Below are 24,986 nucleotides of genomic sequence, written 5' to 3'. Positions count from 1 at the left end.
TTTTAAACTGTCTTTCTTTATCTTTCATACCAAAGTGCATCACCTCACATTGCTCTGCATTGATCCCCGTCCAGCAGCGTGGCACTGTCCTGTTAGACATCCGCACTTTCCTCCATAGACTTTACAATTCTTGCAGGTTTGGTGCCATTCACACACATTAAGATTGTCATAGTGTCACAGTCCCCATGAAACAACTGAAGTCCTGCCCCCCACACACGAGTGTGAGCAAGTGAAATACTGATATATTCCCGCGGACAGAGTCGAATAATGACATACTGTCAATGGAGCAACAAATATCCTGACGCATACGAGACTGAGTAGATGAAATATTGACAAACCACAGAGCAAGAGAAATCCTGAGAGGTTACAATTATCTATACTCATCAGGGTATAATGCGATGAAGTTGAAAGTGTGTACTTCACCTTAAAGAGAGAGTGAATGCTGCTCTGGACTGAGAGCTTACAAGTACCTGTGATATGAGAGGATGGCAGACGCAGAAACAGAATATTGCTATCGAGCTGGAGTCGGGTAATAAACAGTTAAGAGATAGAGGGTCTCTTTCAGTTCACTTTCAGTGTTAAAAAATACATTGTTGTTTTTATTTACATTGTTGTGTGTATCTGTGGGTCTCTGTGTGGGGGAGGTCTGGCTGCCTCGGTGGTTCTGAAAGTGATACAATGCCACCCTCTGCTGGCCTCCACACGCCACTGCACAGGCATTGGGAGAGGGTGAAAACCAACAGGGATTCATTCAGAGAGGGGGAGAGAGAGGGCAGCTGCTCACAGCACCATCCAAACTGATGTCTTATCCATGTACTGATCTAAATGTCCTTTAAACGTTGTAACTGTTCCTGCTTTCACCACTTCCTCTGGAAGTTCACTCCACACACAAGCCAGCTTCCGTCTAAAATAATTACCTCTCCTGACTTTTGTAAACATTTTTTCCTCGCACCTTAAAATATCACTCAGATTAGAATACCCAACTCTAGGAAAAGACATTATCCCTACAGTTCATCTGTACCCCTCATCATTTTATAAACCTCTGCAAAGTTACCCCTCTATCTCATACTCTCCAGTGAAAAATGTCCCAGCCTATCCAGCCTCTCCTTATAGCTCAATCCCTCCATTTCCAGCAACATCCAGGTTGAACTCTTCTGAGCCCTCTCCAGCTTAATAATATCAAGGTCAATAATATCAAAGTGAACAGTCAAGGTTTTTTAAAAGGTAGTGGAGACAAAAACTAGAGGACATAGTTGTAAGGTAATCGGGGAAAAAATTAAAAGTGACCTAAGGGTAGCTTTTTCACCCAGAGGGTGGTGTGCCTATGGAATGAGCGTGCAGGACGTCCTGTCTGGACATAGTATTCCAGAAGAGGTCTCACCAATGTCCTGTACAACCTCAACATGTTGTCCCAATTCCGATACTCAAAGGTCTGACCATTGAAGACAAGTGTGCAAAACACCTTCTGAACCACATTATCTATATGAGATGCAACTTTTAAAGAATAACACCAGATGGCCGAGGTCTCTGTCCTACAACACTGCCAAAGGCCCTACGTTAAATTGTATAAGTCCCACTCTTGTTGATTTTGCAAATCCAATACCTCGCATTAGTCCAAACTAAACTCCATCTGCCACGCTTCGGCCAGTGAGTGATATGACCACCTCCTCACCTTCCCCGTTTAATATTAAAAGGCCCACCCCTCTCCAGGAGGCCTGCACACTCCGGCCTTGATTTTCACAAAGACCCTGAGCTTGGTTTGCCTTTTGTGGTTAAAGGGAGGAGGGACGGATTGCAGAGACAGTCAGTGGGGATGAGAGGCTGGACATATCATTTCATGACGTGGTTTCATTTCACGGTTTTAGGCAGAGGGCAGACACACGTGAGAGGTGGGTTATACTGATTGGTGTTTTGGAACCAGAAATTGTGTTCTTTCTCCGTGTCTGGTGTTCAGTAATAAATATCTATTTGAGACCCTTCATTGGGCAGAGTATGTCTGCAGGATTTATTTCCCTAATATTGCAGACTACAGAGAATAGCGATTAAAGATGTTCATAGTTAATTTCGATCTTGCACTTGTTTAACTGAACAAAATATTTTGTGTAGTTCAGTAATGGTAACCTGATTATAATAAATCCACACTGAGCTGAACGCTGCCCTTTTAAATGCGACCCAAAATCTGGGTATAGTAGTGTAGTGGGTAGTGTCCCTGCCTCTGGATTTGATTCCAATTCCTGAAATTGTTTGGTAGTGTTATTGGCTCTGGACCAGAAGGTGTGTATTCATGTCCTGCCTGTTGCAGAGGTATGTCCCAGCATGTCATAAAAGGCTGATGAACAAACACACAGGAGAATAATGTTACAGCTTTATGGGTATTGCTGAGTGGTGCTCGTGTCCCTCCCTCTGGGCACAAAGGGCTAGGTGTAAATCCCACAGAAGTGTCTCCTAATATATCTGAACAGACTGATTAAACTAGTTTTAGAATTGTGACTTAATGGAGAAAGAACAGGTGTCGGTGTTGAATTTCAGCATTCCGGCCCGGGATTATTGAAAGTACAGCCATTCGTCTTGATTGAAGTCACATTTCGCAGCAGTAAAGGTTTATGAAATCAGAACGGCCATGGATAGGGTTTGTAGTCAATGTTTTTCCCCAGGTTAGGGGCGTCCAAAACTAGAGTACATTGGTGGAAAGTGAGAGGGGAAAGGTTTTGAAGAGGCCGAAGTGGCACCTTTTCACATGAAAGGTGGTGTGTGTATGCAATGAGCTGCCAGAGGAAGTGGTGGAGGCTGGTACAACTACAGCATGTAAAAGGCATCTGGATGCTGACAGACCTGCCGAGCTTTTCCAGCAATTTCTGTATTTGTTAAAACAAAACATTCATTTTAACACAGGTATCTGTGTGAGCTGTCTGGATACAGAATTGACTGGCCAGCAGAAGACAGGGAGTGGTAGTGGAAGGAAAATATTCTGCCTGGAAGTCAGTGGTGAGTGGTGTTCCACAGCGCTCTGTCCTTGGTCCCCGATTCTTTGTAATTTTTATTAATGACTTGGATGAGGGCATTGAAGGATGGATCAACAAGTTCGCAGATGACACAAAGGTTGGAGGTGTCGTTGACGGTAAAGAGGGCTGTTGTAGGCTGCAGTGGGACATTGGCGGGATGCAGAGATGGGCTGAGAGGTGGCAGACGGAGTTCAACCTGTATAAATGTGATGTGATTCCTTTTTTAAAGGACGAATTTGAAAGCTGAGTAGAGGATTAAGGATAGGATTCTTGATAGTGTGAAGGAACAGAGAGATCTTGGTGTGCAGGTACATGGATCCCTTAAAATGGCCACCCAAGTGGCACGGTTGTTAAGAAAGCACATGGTGTTTTGGCTTTCATTAATAGTGGGATTGAGTTTAAGTGCCATGAGATCTTGTCGCAGCTTTATCAAACTTTGTTTCGAACGCACTTGGAATACAGCGTACAGTTCTGGTCACCCTATTACAGGAAAGATGTGGATGCTTTGGAGAGGGTTCAGATTAGGTTTACCAGGATGCTGCCTGGACTGGAGGGCTTATCTTATGAAGAGAGGTTGACTGAGCTTGGACTTTTTTCAATGGAGAAAAGGAGGAGGAGAGGGGACCTAATTGAGGTATACAAGATAATGAGAGGCATAGATAGAGTCGATAGCCAGAGACTATTTCACAGGGCAGAAATGGCTAACATGAAGGGTCATAGTTTTAAGCTGATAGGAGGAAAGTATAGAGGGGATGTCAGAGGCGGGTTCTTTACACAGAGATTTGTGAGAGCATAGAATGATTTGCCAGCAGCAGTTGTGGAGGATGGGTCATTGGGGACATTTAAGAGACTGCTGGACATGCAATTGGTCACAGAAATTTAAGGGTGCATACATGAGGATCAATGGTCGGCACAACATGGTGGGCTGAAGGGCCTGTTCTGTGCTGGACTGTTCTGTGTTCTATGTATTCTGGATACATTAAACAGTTTATTTTTTAATGACGCAGGGACATATAAACATATCTTCAAATCGAACGAGACCATTTTCTGCTCAGTGCATGGCTCTGTGTATGACAGCAGCAATGATGCCCCGACATGGAACAGGGAATGTGATGGAGACATAGTTAGGACAATGTACAATGAGACCTCACATGGTCCTGGTTGGGAGAGAATGACAATATTTTGTGATTCAACTGAGACAGGGGGAAAATGTCATCTGCCCGAGAAGAAACGTCCGATTGCTCTCTCTCTCTCTCCTTCATTATTCCTCATCACAGTAACGTGTACGAGCTAAAAAAAAAACTCTACTGTTACTGTTACCATTCTTATTTTTATAGAATCCTTGCAGTGTGGAAACAAGCCTTTCAGCCCAACAAGTCCATCCCAAACTTCCAAAGAGTAATTTCCCCACGCCCTTACAGTTACCACTGACTAACGCACCTGAAGTAGAAATCGCTGAACACTATGGCCTATTTGACCAATCCACTTGAATTATACAGCTTTGGAGATTGGGAGGAAACGGGGGCACCCAACAGAAGCTCACACAGACAAGGGGAGAAGATGCAAACTCCACGCAGATAGTCGCCCGAGGCTGGATTTGAACTCATGGCCCTGATGCTGTGAGGCAACAGTACGAACTACTGAGCCACTGTGCTAACCTGGAACCTCCTGCCAGCCTAATGCAAAGGGAATTCAGCTAAATCCAACTCTCCGAGGATACAATCCCATTGCTAGCAGCTGTGTGAGTAGAATATCTTCAGAAGCAGAATAACATTTTGGACAATCTCTCAATTTTTCCTTATGTCATGAGTTACACTAATATTTGGACAAGGTTCTTTCAATGTGAAATTGCAGAGATTTTGTTTATTTTGTGTGTGTGTGTGTGTGTGTGTGTGTGTGTGTGTGTGTGTGTGTGTGTGTGTGTGTGTGTGTGTGTGTGTGTGTGTGTGTGTGTGTGTGTGTGTGTCAGTGTTTTTAGAACGGGAAATATCGATTCTTTATTTGCAATATCCAGTTTGCCATTCATCTTTCCATCATAGTTGGAGTAACATTGCTCTTGAACATAAACGTGCTATTTGAGCAGATTAAAGAAACTATCCTGACTTGTTACTAAAACTGACCCTGACCCAGTCTGAGACCGATATCATCGACCATATCACCGACCTGGTTACATTTACCATTTGTTGTGAGCATTGGAGGAGTGGGATTAGAAAAGGAGACAGTGATCCAAAACGCCGGGGAACTATAGACCGGTGAGCCTGATGTCGGTGGTGGGTAAGTTGTTGGAGGGGATTCTGAGGGATAGCATTTACATACATTTGGGATGGTAAGAGCTGATCGGGGTAGGCAACGTGGCTTTCTGCATGGGAAATCATGTATCATTAAATTGTTTCGAGTTTTATGAAGATGTAACAAAGAAGATTGATGAAGGCAGTTTTGTAGACATTGTCTATGTGGACCTCAGCAAGGTGTTCATAACATTCTGATTGGTAGACAGATGAGTAAGTTTCGGTCACATGGGATACAGAAAAAGCTAGTCACAATTGGCTTGAAGGAAGAGGGATATTTTTCAGACTGGAGGCTTGTGAGCAGAAATTATACACCTAATGGTAAGGGCCTGGTGAGTGTTGTGAAACAAATGGACAAAGGTCTGCAGGTACATTGTTCCTTGAAAGTGGAGTTGAATGCAGACAGTGCAGGACAGAACACATTTGGCACATTTGCCTTGGTCAGTCAGAGCATTGAGTATAGGAGTTGTGGTGGCATGTTGCATCTGTACAGGATGTCGGTAAGGCTACTTTAAGAATACTGCATACAACTCGTTTGGCAGCCGAAAAGATTCACACAGATGTCCCAGGACTGGAGTTTTGAGCTTCAGGGAGAGGTTGATTAGTTTGAGGTGTTTCCTGTTGAAGTGTCAGAGGCTGAAGGGTGACATTATAGAGGTTTATAAAATCATCAGGGGCATGGATATTCTGAACATCCACGTTCTGCTCCCCAGGATAGGAGAGCCCAGAACAGGAGAGCATGGATTAAAGGCGAGAGGGCGAATGATTTAGAAGGGACCTGAAGATAAATGTTTCCCACACAGAGTGGTGTGTGTACAGAAAGTGCTGTCAGAGAAAGTGGTGAAGGCGGTTACAATCGCCCATTTAAAAGTATCTGAAAGAGAAAGGATATTGGCCAAATGCTGGAAAATGTGACTGGTTCAGGTTTGATATCTGATCAGAGTGAACAGATTGGGATAACGCGACTGTTTCCGTTCTGCATGATTCTCTGATTCTATAAGAGGGATGACGAAAAATTCTGAAAGTACTTTTCAAATCAGAATCCTCTTCACTGGAAGTTTATCGTGCCTCTATGTTCATATTGATTGAAAGTTACATTAGTGAAATATTTGACAGAGAACTGAGTCATGGATAATGGGATACAGACAGGAAAGTGGGGCTGAGACCACAACCTGATCAGCCACAATCTTAGTACCTGGTGGAGAAGGCTCAAAGTGTCTAATGACTCACTCCTATCCCTCAATCCTGTGTTCCCGTGTTCCATTCAGCCCATTACACCTGTTCAGCTGGAGCATTTAGAGGCTACTTACTTCTATAACCTGGTGCACAGAAACAGAGGAGATCATTCGGACCTTCAACGCTGTCCCACACGCTTTGAGTTGATTTGGGAAATGTAACTTTAAAACTCAGGCTGGGTATTAAAGAGGCCCCTCATCTCTCTTTGCAGAGCTTCCACTCTCTGAAACTTGTGCTCCATTTGTTGGTCATGGTGAAGACCCAAGTTCACTGAGAATACAGCCTCCATACCTCACCCAGCGATGGCTCACAAAATCCTCTGGCCTCCCTGACGGCAACATTCAATAACAGAACATTCATGAAAATAACGCCCACTAACTGCTCGAAGAAAACCCTTGCTGCTCCTATACCATGGCTTATTGATATGAACAAAAGATGTTGACACAAGGGGTCAGGTAAAAAATGACTGGCCCTGATATCGAGGATTCTGTTGCCTTCTGTTGACATTAAGGAGCTGAACAAATTTGTACCTAATAGGAATCAGAGAAAACTCTCCAGTATTTGGAGTCAAACATGGCACAAAGGAAGATGTTCATCATCTCCGTCCTGGGTCAACTCTGTGCGAGATCCTCAGGGTAGCTTCCTCTTCACAAACATCTTCAGCAACTTCATCACTGTCACCCCGCCCCTACCCTCCCCACCATAAGATCCGAAGTGGGGATAGTCACTGAGAATTCCACAATGTTCAGAATAATTTGACGCTCCTATCACCTTCTGAACTGGACTGTGTTCATGTGGTGGACAAGTTGTTGGAGGGAATCCTGAGGGACAGGATGTACATGCGTTTGGAAACGCAAGGACTGATGCGTGGTCGTCAACATGGTTTTTTTTTAGATTAGACTTACAGTGTGGAAACAGGCCCTTCGGCCCAACAAGTCCACACCGACCCGCCGAAGCGAAACCCACCCATACCCCTACATTACCCCTTACCTAACACTACGGGCAATTTAGCATGGCCAATTCACCTGACCCGCACATCTTTGGACTGTGGGAGGAAACCGGAGCACCCGGAGGAAACCCACGCAGACACGGGGAGAACATGCAAACTCCACACAGTCAGTCGCCTGAGTCGGGAATTGAACCCAGGTCTCTGGCGCTGTGAGGCAGCAGTGCTAACCACTGTGCCACCGTGCCGCCCACATGGTTTTGTGCGTGGGAAATCCTGTCTCACGAACTTGATTGAGTTTTTTGAAGAAGTAACAAAGAATTAACAAAGAAGACTGATGAGGGAAGAACAGTAGATGTGATCTATATGGACTTCAGTAAGATGTTCGACAAGGTACCCCATGGTAGACTGATTAGAAAGGTTATATCTCATGGAATACAGGGAAAAGAAACCATTTGGATACAGACCGGGCTCTAAGGTAGAAGACAGAGGGTGGTGGTGGAGGGTTGTTTTTCAGACTGGAGAACTCTGATCAGTGGAGTGCCACAAGGATCGGTGCTGGGCCATCTACCTTTTGTCATTTACGTAAATGATTTGAATGCGAGCATACGAGGTACAGTTAGTAAGTTTGCAGATGACACCAAAATTGGAGGTGTAGTGGACAGCGAAGAGGGTTTCCTCAGATTACAACAGGATCTGGACCAGATGGGCTAATGGGCTGTGAGTTGGCAGATGGAGTTTAATTCAGATAAATGCGAGGTTTTGCATTTTGGAAAGCAAATCTTATCAGGACTTATACACTTAATGGTAAGGTCCTAGGGACTTTTGCTGAACAAAGAGAACTTGGAGTGGAGGTTCATAGCTGCTTGAAAGTGGAGTCGCAGGTAAATAGGATAGTGAAGAAGGCGGTTGGTATGTTTTCCTATATTTGTCAGAGTATTGAGTACAGTAGTTGGGAGCAGAAAATGTGTTGCTGGAAAAGCGCAGCAGGTCAGGCAGCATCCAAGCACAGGAGAATCGACGTTTCGGACATAAGCCCAAAGGCTTTTCCCAGAAACATAGAATCTCCTGTTCCTTGGATGCTGCCTGACTTGCTGCGCTTTTCCAGCAACACATTTTCAGCTCTGATCTCCAGCATCTGCAGACCTCACTTTCTCCTAGAGGAGTTGGGAGGTCATGTTGCAGCTGTACAGGATTTTGGTGAGGTCGTTCTTGGAATATTGTGTACAATTTTGGTCTCCTTCCTCTCGGAAAGGTGTTGTGAAACTTGAAAGGGTTCAGAAAAGATTTACAAGGATGTTGCCATGATTGGAGTATCTGAGCTGTAGAGAGAGGCCGAACAGGCTGGGGCTTTTTTCCCTGGACCGTCGGAGGCTGAGGGGTAACCATATAGAGATTTTAAAAAATATGAGTTGCATGGATAGGATAAATAGACAAAGTCTTTTTTCCTGGGGTCAGAGAGTCCAGAACTATGGTATATAGTTTTAGGGTGAGTGGGGAGAGATATAAAAGAGACCTAAGAGACAACCTTTTCAAACAGAGGGTGGTACATGAATGGAATGAGCTGCCCGAGGATGAGGTGGAGACTGGTACAATTGCACAATTTAAGAGGCATTTGGATGGGTATATGAATAGAAAGGGTTTGGAGGGATATGGGCCTGGTGCTGGCAGGTGGAACTAGATTGGATTGGGATAACTTGTCAGCATGGACAAATTGGACTGAAGGGTCTGTTTCCAAGCTGTATATCTCTATGTCTCTAACTGGGTACACATTTGGCAATGTGAATTTAACAAGCTGCAGAAATAGGGCTGGGAAATCGGATGATGCACATACATTGGCTAGTGGCCTCCTCCTGTACTTAAAAGTTTTGCACTCTGTCATGTCTCTGCTGTGAATAAAAGTCAGTATTGGATTATTTCCCGTTGTAATTGCTCGCGAATATCTGACTATTTAGTGCCGCATAAGCATTTAAAATGCAGGTATTTCAAGGCCAGCATCATTATGTAGTCTAATTATTGCTCAGAACATGAATATTTGAAATGTTGTATGCCAATTACTAAAACAAATCTGTCATTGCTTTGGCCCAAATCTCTTTGAAAAGGTCTGACTTTTCACTCACACGACAATATGTTAATCACTTTTGATAACTGTCCACATTTCATATTAAATAACATTCTTTCTAAAAATTAAACGTTTTCAAATTATTGTTCAATAAAATTTGATAGCACAAATCATTTATTTAATTTAATATTCACAGCGCATGTTGAATTATAGTTATTTCTAATTTGCTGGCAAATAGCTGAAGCTTGTACATTTCAGTGAGAAATTAAACTGATTGATTATATATAAATGTATAAGAACGCTAATTCTATTTGATTGTTCAATCGTTTGTTCACTCTGAATATGTAATCATTCAGATGGCAAACACTTTCTAAATGTTGGAGTGACAATGCATTGTTTAGAATCCTGACATTGTGTATGTAATTCTGATCGCTAACAGAGTTACATCCATGCTGTTTGTTCGATGCCAAATAAAAATGTACATTCTTTATTTCTGTGTCAGGAAAACCTGAAAGGACTCCATGTTTTTGTTCCATAAATATAGGGTCAACCTAATTCTTTTCAGAGATTATAGTTCAGTCGAATAATCATAGTTGTTATGTTATTTTTGCCCAATTCACGAAACTTAGCACACATCTGATGAATACAAGGGTCACCAAACAGATTTTATCTGAAGAAAACAGTGGCAACTGACAAGTTAAGAATCACATTAATAACTGAAATTGGCCGAGCCTGCCTGGTGTAGGACACCGCACACATTGTAATGGCATTCAGGTGAATGTAACAATGAACAATATAACTGGAAGTTTTGGACTAACGCCCCTCCCCAGCTTCCTAATCTCACATATATCACTCCCTCACACATTCAACAATTGATAAGAGTCCATAGGCAGCGTGAAACATAAAATACAGAACAATACAGCACAATACAGACCCTTAGACCCTTGACTTCCTGCCGAACTTTTATCCTACTCGAAGATCAGACTAACTGACATACCCTTCATGTGCCTATCCAATAGTAACTTATATATCTCTAATACACTGACTGTACTAACGCTGCTGGCAGTGCATTCCAAGCACCCACCACTCTCTGTTTAAAGAACCTCCCTCTGACATCTCCTGAAACCTTATTGTAAGCATTTTAAAATTATGCACGCTCGCGTTAGCCATTTCCACTCTGCGAGGAAGTCTCTGTCTACCCATTCTACCTATGCCTCTCATCATCTTATTCACCTCTATCAAGTAACCTCCCATTCTCCATTGCTCCAAGGAGAAAAGCCCTAGTTCCTCAACGTTTCTTTGTAAGACCTGCCCCCCAGTTCAGGCAGCATCCTGGTAAATCTCTCTAGCACCCTCTCCGAAGCCTCAATGTCTTTCCAGTAATGAGGCAACTAGAGCTGAACACGATACTCTAAGTGTAGTCTCACTAGAGCCTTTTTGGCACTGCAACATAACCTTGCGGCTCTTAAACTCAATCCCAGGCTAATGAAAACACCGTACATCTTAATAACCTTATCAACTTGGGTGACAACTTTGAGCGTCCTATGATATGGAACACACGATCCCTATGGTCCTCCACACTTCCAATGATGCTGCATTTAACCCTGTATTCTGCATTCAAATTCGAAGTTCCAAAATGAATCACTTCACACTTATCCACGTTGAACTCCACCTGTCATTTACCAGCCCAGTTCTGCATCCTGTCAATGTCCAATTACAAACTACAACAGCCCTCCTAACTATGTATAACTCCAACATCTTTGTTACATCGTAAAACTTACTAAAGCAGCCTTTCACTATATCATCCAATTCATTTGTAAAAATCACAAAGAACAAGAGTCCCAGAACCAATTCCTGAAGAACGCCACTGGTCACCAAGCTCCAGGCTGTATACTTTCCATGTTCTACCACCACCAGCCTTCGACAGGCCTGACAATTTTGTATTCATACAGACAGATTTCCCTGTTTCCCTTCATTCCATGCCTCCTTACTTTCAGAATGAGCCGACCTTATAGTAATTTATCAACCACCTTGCTAAATTCCATGTACATCACATCCACTGCTCTACCTTCATCAATGTGTTTGATCCCATCGTGAAAGAATTCAATAAGATGTGTGAGGCATGATTTGACCCTCAAAATGCCATGCTGACTATCTCTAATCAAACTATGATTTTCCAAGTAATCATAAAGTATGTCTCTCAGAATTCTTTCCAATACTTTTCCCAATACAGATCGAAGACAGACTGGCTCATATTTTGCAGGATTATCCCTATCGCCTTTCTAGAACACGGGAATGACTTTTGCCACCATCCGATCATCAGGCAGTATTTAACTGGATCGTGGGGACACAAAGATCATCGCCAAAGGTGCAGCAATCTCTTCCCTCAATTCCTCTGGTAACCTCGAGTGCTTCCTGTCTGGTCCTGTGGAATTATCCATCCTTATGTTTGGACTTCAGTCAGCCTGTACTTCACTTCACTTTATCTACTCCCTGTTTAACCAACTGATTGACTGCTTTCCATTTCAGGGCTATATACAGAGCTGCCCTCCTGAGGAAGTACAATTCCAAATATTTCATGAATCATAGAATGGAAAAAATGTGAACACACCAATGCCTTCCTGCTGAAGGGCTTATGCCCAAAGCTTTCACTCTCTTGCTCCTCGGATGCTGCTTGACTCGCTGTGCTTTACCAGCACCACACTTTTCCACCTTGAACTGCAGGACCTGCAGTCCTGTCTTTCTCCATTACTGATGGCTGATCCCGCTGCACACTGAGCAGGGAATTAATCAGCAGGAATTCATTGTATTTGGAGTTGACTGTTCAGTTCTGGAACGTTGCATTTGATTAGCACTTTAATTTTAAAAAATTACAATTCAACAATTATTCATTCAGCCCAGAGTTACAGTTTTAGTTCATGGAAAGGCAGCTTGATCACAAACAGTAAATGACTGAAGAACTCCGGGGTACAGAGTATTCTAGGTGCTATATTCCAGGCTGGATGTCTTTTACCTTAATGCTGGTAATATTATCAGATCGTCTGATTTGATAAGAGAACGAGTTAACATGAGGAAGTGGATATTTTTGCGATCACGTAGATGCGTTTGAGGGAGGTCAGAGCTGACAACTCAATATTCTGTGGTACAAGAACATTAGACAGCAGAGGATAGGGTAAAAGAGAAGGTGGTGTTGCCTTATTAATTATGGGGTCAAAGTCTGCGGTAAGGACGGTTGATATCTTGGAAGGGCATTCAAATGACGGTTTGTGGGTTGAGATTAGGTTCAAAACAATGACAGACACACTCCTGGGGATATTATAGACCCCCAGATAACAGAACATACAGGAGCAGATACATAACCAATTCACTGAGGTGTGTAAATGCAATAATATAGAACATAGAGGTATACAGCGCAGTACAGGCCCTTCGGCCCTCGATGTTGCGCCGACCGAATCCTACCTAACCTATACTAGCCCAATAACTTCCAAATGCCTATCCAATGCCCGCTTAAATGACCATAAAGAAGGAGAGTTCACCACTGATACGGGCAGGGCATTCCATGAACTCACATCCCGCTGTGTGAAGAATCTACCCCTAACATCTGTCCTATACCTACCACCCCTTAATTTAAAGCTATGTCCCCTAGTAACACCTGACTCCATTAGCGGTAAAAGGTTCTTAGTATCTACCCTATCTAAACCCCTAATCATCTTATACACTTCTATCAGATCTCCCCTAAACCTTCTCTTCTCCAATGAGAACAGCCCCAAGTGCCTCAGCCTTTCCTCTTAAGATTTTCGTACCATTGCAGGCAACATCCTGGTAAACCTCCTCTGTACTCGTTCTAAAGCTTCCACATCCTTCCTATAGTATGGCGACCAAAACTGCACACAATACTCCAGATGAGGCCTCACCAGAGTCTTATACAACTGCAACATGACCTCAGGACTCCAGAACTCAATTCCTCTACCAATAAAGCCCAGTACACCATATGCCTTCCTCACAGCACTATTTACCTGGGTGGCAACTTTCAGAGATCTGTGTACATGGACACCAAGATCCCTCTGCTCATCCACACTACCAAGTAGCCTACCATTAGCCCAGTAATCCATCATCTTGTTATTCCTACCAAAGTGAACGACTTCGCACTTAGCTACATTGAATTCCATTTGCCACATTTCCGCCCAGCTCTGCAACTTATCTATATCCCGCTGTAACCTACCACTTCCTTCCTTACTATCCACAACTCCACCGACTTTTGTGTCATCCGCAAACTTGCTTACCCAGCTTTCAAGTCCTTCCTCTAGATCATTTATAAAGATAACAAAAAGCAATGGTCCCAAAACAGATCCTTGTGGTACACCGCTAGTAACTGCGCTCCAAGATGAACATAATCCATCAACTACTACCCTCTGTCTCCTTCCAGCCAGCCAATTCCTAATCCAAACCTCTAATGTATCCTCAATGCCATACCTCCGAAGTTTTAGCATTAGCCTACCATGGGGAACCTTATCGAACGCCTTACTAAAATCCATATACACAACATCTACTGCTTTACCCTCATCCACTTCCTTAGTCACCTTCTCAAAGAACTCAATAAGGTTTGTGAGGCACGACCTGCCCTTCACAAAACCATGCTGGCTATCCCTGATCACGTTATTCCTACCCAGATGTTCATAAATCTTATGATAATAGGATAATTATATTCAGGCATTTCAATTACAAACATTCATTATGGCAGCGATAATTATTTTTAGAAGGGCAAAAATGTCTTGACATTTATTCCGGAGAGTTCCCATATAAACATGTAGCAGATACAACAATGGGTAGGGCTGTGCCGAGCCTCACTGTGGGAACGAAGCCAGTTTGGTGTTGCAGACAGGATTGGCTGAGCATTGCAGGACCAGTGACCGTGACTCAAGCATTTTTAGCTTATTAAGGAAAAGAGCAAAAGAAAAAAAGTTTTGAAAAATAAAAATAATTTGGATGATAGAGGCAGGTCTTATCAAAAGAAAGACAGGATCTGGCCACGGTACAGTTACTTCTGGGTGAAACTGTAGCACAACAGCGTGGGGGTGGGGTGGGGATCACATGCTCAAAATGGAATTGTTGAGAGTGTCAACACAACATGTTACAACAAAGATAAAAATTAGGAAAACAAGCCCAGAGAGTCTGGGATGTCTAGAAATATTCAGAACAGAATTAAAAATGAAAGAGAAGCTTAAAACAGGCATAAGGTGAGCAGGTCAATGGAGGTCCCAGAAGAGTAGAGAACGTGTCGGCTAAACTCAAGAGAGTAAGTAGAAGAGCAAAAAAGTGGGGTGATAAAACCATTAGTGGGCATTATCAAGAATTCAAAGATATTTTATCGGTTTATTAAGGGTAAGAGGGTAACAAGAAAAAGAATAGGGAGTATTGGGTACCGAGGAGGTAACCTGTGCATTGAGCCTGAGAATATGTCAAACACGTACTACATATTGGTCTTCAAAATGGAGAAGCAGTTCCTGGACAGAAGCTGAGGAAGAATTGGAAGTTGATGCAGGATAAAAAGTGGGAAAATCTCTAGATCTGGATGAACTATACCTTCGACTGATGTGGAAGATGAGGGAGGAGATTACAGGCTCTTAAATTTCGCGTTGTTATATTTAGTTTTCCCTCTGGCCACAGAGGTGGTGTGAACCAACAGGCAACATCTAATGTAGGTTCAATTTCCACACAGAGTGCTAGAAAAAAAGCCAAGGGATTAAAGACCACTAAGTCTCACATCAGTGGGAGGGTAACAATTATAGAACATCGTGAAGGCCGTTGAGGAACGATCACCAAATATCTTCAAGGCTGAGATGGACAGATTTTTAAACATGGGTTACAGGGGAAAACGTAGGAAAATGGAATGGAACGTGATCAGAATAAATGCACCCTAACTGAAAGTCAAAGCAGAGTCAGTGAGCGGATGGGCATACTGTCGCTCGTATGTCGAATGGTAAACCTTTTCTAATACACTGCATTCACTGGAACATCAACGTCTCTCTCTCCAGAGTTTCTCTACACAGTTTCGAATACAATCAATAGATACAAGGAATTCTTAAATGCAGTACTAGTAGACCGAAAATACCAGAGGACTTCGACAACGCAGATGGGCTGTCAGGGTGAATATTTGCATCAGCGCAGTCACCACTACTTGGAGGAAGACATCAGCAAGACACCCCCCCACCCAATCCAAGTATGGGCCTGGAGTTTATAAGTGCTTAAGGCCCAAACAATACAGCACTGTAGTGTCTCCATCCTTCCCTAACTAAACCTAAATGTTGAGTGTTCTATTGATGTACTGTTAGTAGCAGAGTAGGCAGTAATGCTTTGGTTCCAGAGACACTGGTGAGCAGCGGATCAGCAAAAGGTACAGGTAAGCTCCGGTAAACTCTTTTTAACGCTAGTCTGACAGCAGTGGTGATGGCAATTAGGGCAGTTGTATGTTCCTCCTGCGGTTTGTGGGAGCTCAGGGACATTTCCACTGTCCCTGATGACTACACGTGTGGGCAGTGCACCCTGCTGCAGCTCCTGGGAGACCGTTTTCAGGAGCACTCTGGATCATCCGAGATACCGAGCACTTCATAGATAAGAGCTTTTGTGATGTGATCACACCCAAGTTCCTCCCTTAGCCATGTTTCTGTAGAATGATTAACTGCGAGCTTGGAGAAATGTTAAAAACCAGGACTTCGACAGTAATAATCTTCAGATTACTTCCAGTGTCATGAGCTCGTGAAGGTAAGAATAGGAGGATATCATGATAAATGTACGACTAAAGAATTGGTGCAGTGGGTAGAGATTCATATTTTTAGACCATTAGGAGCTTTTCAGTGACAGAGTTGACCTGTTAAGGAGGGACTGGTGGCACATCCACTGGAGGGGGGATCAATGTCTTCGCAGCCAGTTTTACAAAGTGGAGTGTTTAAAGGAGATTGGCAGGAGGTGGTATCCTCAAGAGCAAGGAGGCAAGTGAGAAGGTGGAAGGAGATACAGTTTGATTACGTTGAGGAGACATATCAGGCTGGAACACGATAGGAAAAAAAATGCGTCTGGATTAAATTCTGTTTATTTCAGTGCAAAAGGGCTGACAGTTAAAGCTGATGAATTCAGGGTATGGATAGGTTATCGGCGCTCGATAGTCTAGCTATTACAGAAACATGGCTGAGGGACGTATAGGACTGACAGCTTAATGTACCAGAGTTAGATGCATTCGGAGGGACAGAGATTGTGGAACGAGAGTAGGGGAGTTGCATTTCTGAATAAAGGGTGTATCACAGCAGTGATCAGAGGTAAAATAAATATTTTGCTCATCCAATGAGGCTTTGTGGGTGGAAATAAGAAATAGGAAGGTGATGGTAACATTATTGGGGTTGTACGATAGGCCGCCAAATTGGAAACAGAAATTGAAGGAACAAAAATATGTAGAGAGAGTATGCGGAGACTTTCAGGAACATTTGAGTTGTCATAATAGGGGCTTTAATATTTTTTATAACACTGACTGGAACTGCCAGAGCATTAAGGGATTTGATGGGATGGAATCAATTAAGTGTGTCAGGAAAGTTTCCTCAAGTAGAATGTACTCCTTCCTAGTCGGGAAGGAGCAAAATTTGTCCTACTCTTAAGAAATAGGTCAGGACAGCTGAGTGAGGTGACAGTACATGTGCACTTTGGGACCAGTGACCACAGATCTATTAATTTTAAAATAGTTATGGAGCGGGAACAAAAATGGTCCACAGATTCAAGTTCTAAATTGGGGCAAGGTTAATTTTGATGGACTTAGACAGGAGTTTGAAGGGGTTGATTGGAGTAGTCTGTTTGCAAGCAAAGGGACCTCCAGCAAATGGGAGCTTAAGATCTATATGTTCCTGTGAGGTTGAAAGGAAAGTTGACAGGAATGAGGTACACTGGATGACGAGATGTTTAGGCTTTTACCAAAAGAAATGTGGGGGCGTGGGTAAGGTAGAGGCAGCTGGGATCAAGCAAATCCCTGGAGGTGTACAGGGGATACAAGATTTTACTGAAGAAGGAAATCAGGAGGGAGAAAAGGGGTTATGAGATAACCTTGCCTGAGAAGATCAGGGTGAATCCAAAGTTGTGCTTTAAGTGTATTAAAGGAAAAGCAGTAACTAGAGAGAGAATAGGACCCCTCAAAGACCAAAATGGATACATTTGTGTGGAACCAAAAGAGATGAGCGATGTCCTCAACAAATATTTCTCCTCGCTGTTTACCGTCGAGAAAGATGCGAGTACTTCAGAAATTGGGGAAATTATTGGTGAAAATTAAGGACAGTCCATATCACAGTAGAGGAGGTATTGGATCTATTAGAATGTTTGACGTTGGATAAATCTCACGGTCCTTTCCAGATATATCCAAAAACAGTGCAGGGGCTAGATAAGAATTTACAGGGGCCCTGGTTAATAATTTTGATCATCTGTTACCACAGGTGAGATCCCAGAAAACTGGAGGAAAGCAGATGTTGTGTCCTTATTCAAGAAGGACTGAAAAATAAAGTCTGGGAAATACAGACCAGTAAGCTTAATATCTGTGGTAGGTAAATTACTTGAGAAGATTCTGAGGGATAAGATGTACATGCATTGGGAAAACAGAGTTTGAAAAGTAATAGTATGAATGGCTTTGTGAGTGGAAGTTCACGCCTGACGAATTTGTTAAAGTTCTTTGATGACGTGACCAGGAAGGTTGAGTAGGTAGGGTCGGTAGACATCCAAATGTGTGGTGCTGGAAAAACACAGCAGGTCAGGTAGCATTCGAGGGGCAGGAGAATCGACTTTTTGGGCACAAGCCAATCATCAGGAATGTCCAAGACATCAACATTCCTGCATCTCGGATGCTGGCTGAGCACCTGGGCTTTTCCAGTGCCACACTTTTCAGTTCTGATCACCAGCATCTGCAGTGATGACTTTCTCTAAGGGTGGTCGATCTGGTCTATATGGATTTCAGCTACACCAGAACAGGATGAAGCTTCTCAGCCCCTGGACCGTGATATTCATTTACAGAAGGAGACCAGTCAGCCCTTCCAGTCGATAGAACTAGACCCAGATTAGATCATGCAGCAACAGTATCAGCCTATTCAGCTACTTGAAGCCAGTACCACAAGAAATGGAAGAGGCAACAAAGTGACTGGACTATACCAGTCATAATACCAGGCTATATAGCCCGTCAAGCCTGTCCTACCCTTCAGTAAGGTCAGGGCTGATCTCTCTTGGCCGCAATTTCACTTTCTTGCCCAATTCTTTTTAGCCCTTAACTCCCTGATGTGTCAAAATTCATTAACACCAAACTGCTCCCCCAAACATTCAGAGATGTTACTGTCTGGGATAGAGAGGCCCCAACAGTCACTTCCCTCTGAGAGAAGAAAACAGTCCCCACACATTTACCTTGGCCTTTGACATGAATTTAAGCTATGAAGTTAAAAATCACACAACACCAGGTTATAGTCCAACAGGTTTAATTGGAAGCACACTAGCTTTCGGAGCATCGCTTCTTCATTAGGTAATGGTGGAGGGCTCAATCGTAACACACAGAATTTATAGCAAAAATTTACAGTGTGATGTAAATGAAATTATACATTGAAACATTGATTATCTGTTGAGTCTTTCATCTGTTTGAGTACAATGATATTAAAACAGATGAAAGATTCAGCAGACAATTAATTTTCAATGTATAATTTCAGTTACATCACACTGTAAATTTTTGCTTTAAATTCTATGTGTTAGGATTGAGCCCTCCACTACTACCTGATGAAGGAGCGTCGCTCCGAAAGCTAGTGTGCTTCCAATTAAACCTATTGGACTATAACTTGGTGTTGTGTGATTTTTAATTTTGTACACCCCAGTTCAACACCAGCATCTCCAAATCAAAAGATATGAACACAGTGTCAGAATGACTGGCCCTGACATCAGGGCAGGACGTGACTGAACAAGATATCAAGGAGGCTGAATAAAATTGCACCTATTTGGAATCAGTTGTAAACTTCCAAGTGGTTGAGCCATTCAGAACACCATTTGGCTGGTGGAGATCAATCCTCTCAGTCCCAGGATATCTCTGTGGGCGATCCTCAGGGTAGCTTCCTCGGCACAAATATCTTCAGCTGGTTCATCAACTTCTTACCCTCCGTCATTAGATCAGAAGTGAGGATGCTCAGAAAAGATTGCATAAAAGCATTAAAACCTGGACAACATTCAAGCTCATGCTGTTAACGTGTAGGCAACATTCATGTAACAGCAATGATGGACCCTGAACATTTCCACAGGACTAAAAATGAGGAGCTCTTGCAGCATCTCAAGCTGGTTTCACAGTAATATGAGAAAACCATTCAGCCCATAGAAGCTGTTGTATATGTAGAGGCACAGCTCATTCACTCTCTCTTACCTATTACACAAGAAGAGGTTTTTTTAAAAAAAAACTACAAATGTTGGAATTCAGGAGACTGGAAGAACACAACAAGCCAGGCAGCATCAGGAGAACAAGTCAAAATCTCAGGTATAACCTTTTTTTCAGGTCTGGGTGTGGCGGCAAAGATGTGTACAGATAAAGAGACGAGGTGGGGCAATAGGAGAAGGTGGCATGTTGTGGTGGGGAACACAGGTCGAGGGTACCACCGGGTTGGCCAATGGGAAGAATGAATGCAGTTGACAGTTGGATGATGGGTTGATCAGAAAATGAAAGGGGAGGGGCTAAGCATGAGGTCGGGGGATTGGAAGGGAGGTTACTAGAAATTGGAGAACTCAGTGTTGAGACCCCCGGCTGTAGGCTACACTGGTGGAATATGAAGCGTTGTTCCTCGAATTTGTGCTGTGGTTCTTTGTGGCAATGGAGGAGGTCAAGGATGGCCATGTCGGAATGGAGGTGGGAGGTGGAATTGAAATAAGCAGTGACTTGGAGGTCACGTCAGCCCTTACAGGCCCAGCTAAGATGTTCAGTAAACCATTCCCCTTTGTTTACATTTGGTCTCCCCGATATAGAGAAGACCACATTAGGAATGGCAGATACAGTAAACTAGATTGGATCCCATCACCTGGCACATCTTCCACAAGGACCATTCACTTCATTAATTTTGGCTCGTGCCACACTCCACACCAAACCTGTCAATTCCCATGGACAACTGACACTTGCAGATGAAAGATAAAATACATCACCTACTGGCATACACCTCCCTCACCTCATCAAGGCCCAAAGACAGTCCTTCCAGGTGTAACAGAGGTCACCTGCCTCTCTTTCAACCTAGTTTACTGCATCAGGTGCACCTTGTCTACATCGGGGAGAGCAACGTAAACTAAGTGCACAATTCACCGTGCAGCACAGCCCAGTCCAAAGGGGTTGACCTGAACTCCCAGTCACCACCCATTTCAATTCCCCTTCCCAATTCCTTTCCAACATGACCTACTTGCCCTCCTCTGTTGCCACAGTGAGTCAGACAGCAAATTGGACTAACAACATCTTACCTTCTGCCTGGTTAGCCTACAGCCTAGATGACTCAACATTGAGTTCTCCAATTTGAAATAACCTTCCCAGCCATGGCCCTACTTCCTTTCCAGCCCCGCCTCCTCCCTTCCATTCCACCGAATGACCCTGCCTTCTAGCTCCCAACTGGATTCATCCCTCCCATCGACCAACCACGTTGCATCCACCACTTGTGTCCAACTATCCCCTACCTCACAATTCTGCTGCTCTCCCCACCTCAGCCACTCCCTTCACTCTTTATTTGCAGTTCCCCCTACTCCCACCCGCAGTCCTGAAGAACGGGTATACTTGAAATGTTGATTTCTCCACCCCCTGATGCTGCCTAGCTTGCTGTTTCTTCCAGCCTCCTGTTTGTCTATTATTACACAGGAATCTAGGAATAAGGAATCTAGTCAGCACAACACGCTGGTAAACAGCTACCACTGGTCACCCAATAATGAATCTCTTCCCTGGAACGAGAAAGAGAACATTCAGCCACCCGACACACTGACACACGAACACGAACAGAAGAGGCCATTCAGCCCGTCAAAATTGTTACACTGAAATAGGAGGATGTCATCGATGCTTTAACACAACAAACCAATGAAACAGAGACTGCACAGACAGACTGTTCCATGTTGTGCCTCCTTGCTCCATTGCTAATGTTTCACGCGTGTTACATTAACATGGTTTGCTGATGGGAAGGAGGCGCAGTGGATGGTTTGTGCCACGTCTCAAGGAGGCATCTTCCATCTCCGACTAGTCTTCTGCATGGAGGTGAGAAGCTTTTGAGAAGGACCAACCGTGTCAGAGTGTGGCTGCTGACAAGTTTGTGAACAACATGATGTTTAGTGCAGGGTCTCAGTCCAACTGTACATTGAGACAGAGCGAGTTTGTTCAGAGCCTGGAGATGTCTCTCAACCAACAAGGGGGCTCCACAGGGACATGTAAACTATCACAGTGTCATAGAGTTCGACAGGTCCTTTAGCCCAAACTGGACCATTCCAACTAAAATGTCCATCCATGTTAACTCAATTTTCCTGCACTTGCCCTATATCCTTCTTAACCTTCCCTATCATATATATGTCCAAATGTGAAAGCATATATTGCAGGAAACACGTAATATTTCACGAGATCAATGTTTAGTTTTGAAAATAATGAATGTTGGCCCATTACCCTAAAGCTTTATTGCAATCATTTTTTATTTTGTCGCATGACAGATTAAACACTCATTTCCTTCAAACTCTCCTCATGGTACCTTCACTGCAAGGCTTAGTCTGATGTAACACCTTTATTCTGTCTCATTGTGGCAAGGAGATCATTCCTCATAAAGGAGAGAAAATCTGTCACAGCGCCCCAAGTACTGTTTCAATATCACTCTATAACTTCAGTAAGGTGTCTTCACACTTATACTTACATCATTTTGCAATGAAGGACACTATACATTTACTATGCTGATTACTTACTGCTCCATATGAATTCTGTTAGTGGCTCATGACCAAGGACATCCACCACATTTTCACAAAGATCACTTCCCATCATCTCGCCTTTTCATAAATACAAAATGGGAAGGATGGTATGTTTTGCCAAATCATTTTGTTGCCTTGCAAACGCTATACGATATGCATAGCCACGCCAACAGCAACACCACAATTTCCTTCGGAGATAGTTGGAGATGCTGAGGAGGTGATGGCCTAGCTGTATTACCCCTAGAATATTAACCCAGGCACCAAGGTAATGATCCAAACCCCGGATTCGAATCCCACCATGGCAAATGTTGGAATTTGAATTCAATAAAATATCAGGAATTGAGAATCAAATGAAACAATGAAATCACTGTGTTTGTCCAACCTGGCACACTCATGCGCTTCAGGGAAGGATATCTACCATCTTCACCTGCTTGAGCTTACATGTGACTCCACATCCACAGCACTGTGGTTAACACACAGTTGTAGTTTGAAATGTCCAAGTCAACCGTGCAGTTATGTCACTCGATACAAATTCCCAAAGAAATGAGACCAAACGGATCTCAGCAGTGACTACTTACAGCTCACAGACGGCAGTACGTCAGGAAGGCAGCTCACCAACACCTACTCAAGGACAATGAGGAAAGGAAATTATATACAGGTCCATCATCCCATTACTGAATAAAAGAAGATGATCACACTCAGGGAAGACAAAGGGACATAACTCACTTCAATCCGAGACTTTGATGTACACTTTACATGTGTATGAATTTCAGTAATATGAGAACAGGAGAAAAATAAATAAGATTAGTCTGGATTTTTATTTCCATTCCAGCTGATCATCAACAATCCCTCTGTTTGTTTTTTTTTCTCTCTACCTCTCTCTTTCTCTATCTATTCAACTCACTCCTTCTCCCTTTCACGACATCCTGTCATCAACATTGAACACCCTATTTCCCAGCTGCATTCAATTCTGATGTATGGTGATTGGACACAAAATGTCACTTCTATTTTTCTCTCGACCTGAGGCTGCCAACTCTGTTCAGTTTCTCAGGCACTTACTCGTTCCTTTTGTTTCTGATCTCTAGCATCATTCTTTGTAATTGTTTCCTCTACCTTACATGTTGTTATTGCATGGGATGTCTGCATCACTAGCAGAGCAACATTGGTGGACCTCACTAAATGCTTTTTACTGTGAGGTCATTCCTTAAGGTATTGAATCTGACGACAGTCTTAATGCAGATCAGGCAATAATGCGAGATTTATTCACCAAAGGATAACAGCCAAATAGATAAACTTATTGACAAAGTGCTGGTGGGATTATATTAGTAAAATTCACTTTTATTTCCAGTTCCTCTCATTTGAATTTAAGTTCTGTCATCATCTGAGGTAGGATTTGAAACAGTGTCCATAGTGTAGTTACCTGGGCCACTGAATTACGTGGCCAGCGACATGACTACTCTGACACAGTGTCCCTGTCATGGATTTACTTTACAGACAAGATCAAGATTTTGATGGAAACATTTGTAACGGAAAGAGTGATTAGAAGAGAACAGGAACAATAATGTTTGACTTTTACTAAGGCATAGATAATGGTTTATTTAACACCGGCACTGACGTCAAGATGGGGTCTGGGGAGACCATGGAGTTGGGAGTGGGTAACTTTGGTAATGGAGAGAATACAAAGACATAAATCAATTCGGTGCAAAAAGGTGCTTCGGGATTGTGAACAGTCTGTTTCTCAGATATTTGTGAGGGTAGGAGTGTGGGCGGTTCTGAAATTTGTGGAGAATGAATGGATTTGCATTTGAAACTGAAGACAATAGTTTCGATCTTTACTAAATATAGATAACAGAAATAGCACTGATGTTCACCATGGCTTATGGGAATTAATAAATCGATAGAGATAGGGAGACTTACCAGGAACACCAACAATAGCGAGCATGGGATAGTAACCAGCCTGAATAATCAGCAGTACACTATATATCCGATATGTTAATTTGTGCCAATACCAGGAAACAATGAAAAGACCGAAAGATAAACTCCTCTCCATTGTTGCAGCATTCCAGTCTATTTTTCTTAAATTCCGAACTATTGTTGAAACATTCAAGTCTAATGTTCTCAGATTCTGATCCATTGTTGAAATATTCCAGTCTATGGTTCTCAGATTCTGATCTCTCCTCTCCCTGTCACTGCAACTGCTGATCCTTGTCAGTGTTACAGGTGATGCATCTGCAGCAATAATGGGATAAAGCATTGGAAGAAGCCCCGTACAAATAGAAGAGGAAAACCATCCAGTGACGTAATTAGGATCCATGGAGACTGACATCAATCACAGTCACTGAATAAACAGATCCAGATAATTCCTTTCAGAATGCGACGTTCAGTTCAAAATAACAACTGGATTGAATTGCATTTTGACATTGTTGGCTAATGGTCATATCTCCCATCACCAATTGCTCTCGTCAAGTTAGTTGTGAGAGAGAATTATGGACATTTTC

The sequence above is a fragment of the Hemiscyllium ocellatum genome (assembly GCF_020745735.1).
Source record: "Hemiscyllium ocellatum isolate sHemOce1 chromosome 40 unlocalized genomic scaffold, sHemOce1.pat.X.cur. SUPER_40_unloc_2, whole genome shotgun sequence".
Taxonomy (NCBI): Eukaryota; Metazoa; Chordata; class Chondrichthyes; order Orectolobiformes; family Hemiscylliidae; genus Hemiscyllium; species Hemiscyllium ocellatum.
This window is presented reverse-complemented; position numbering follows the sequence as displayed.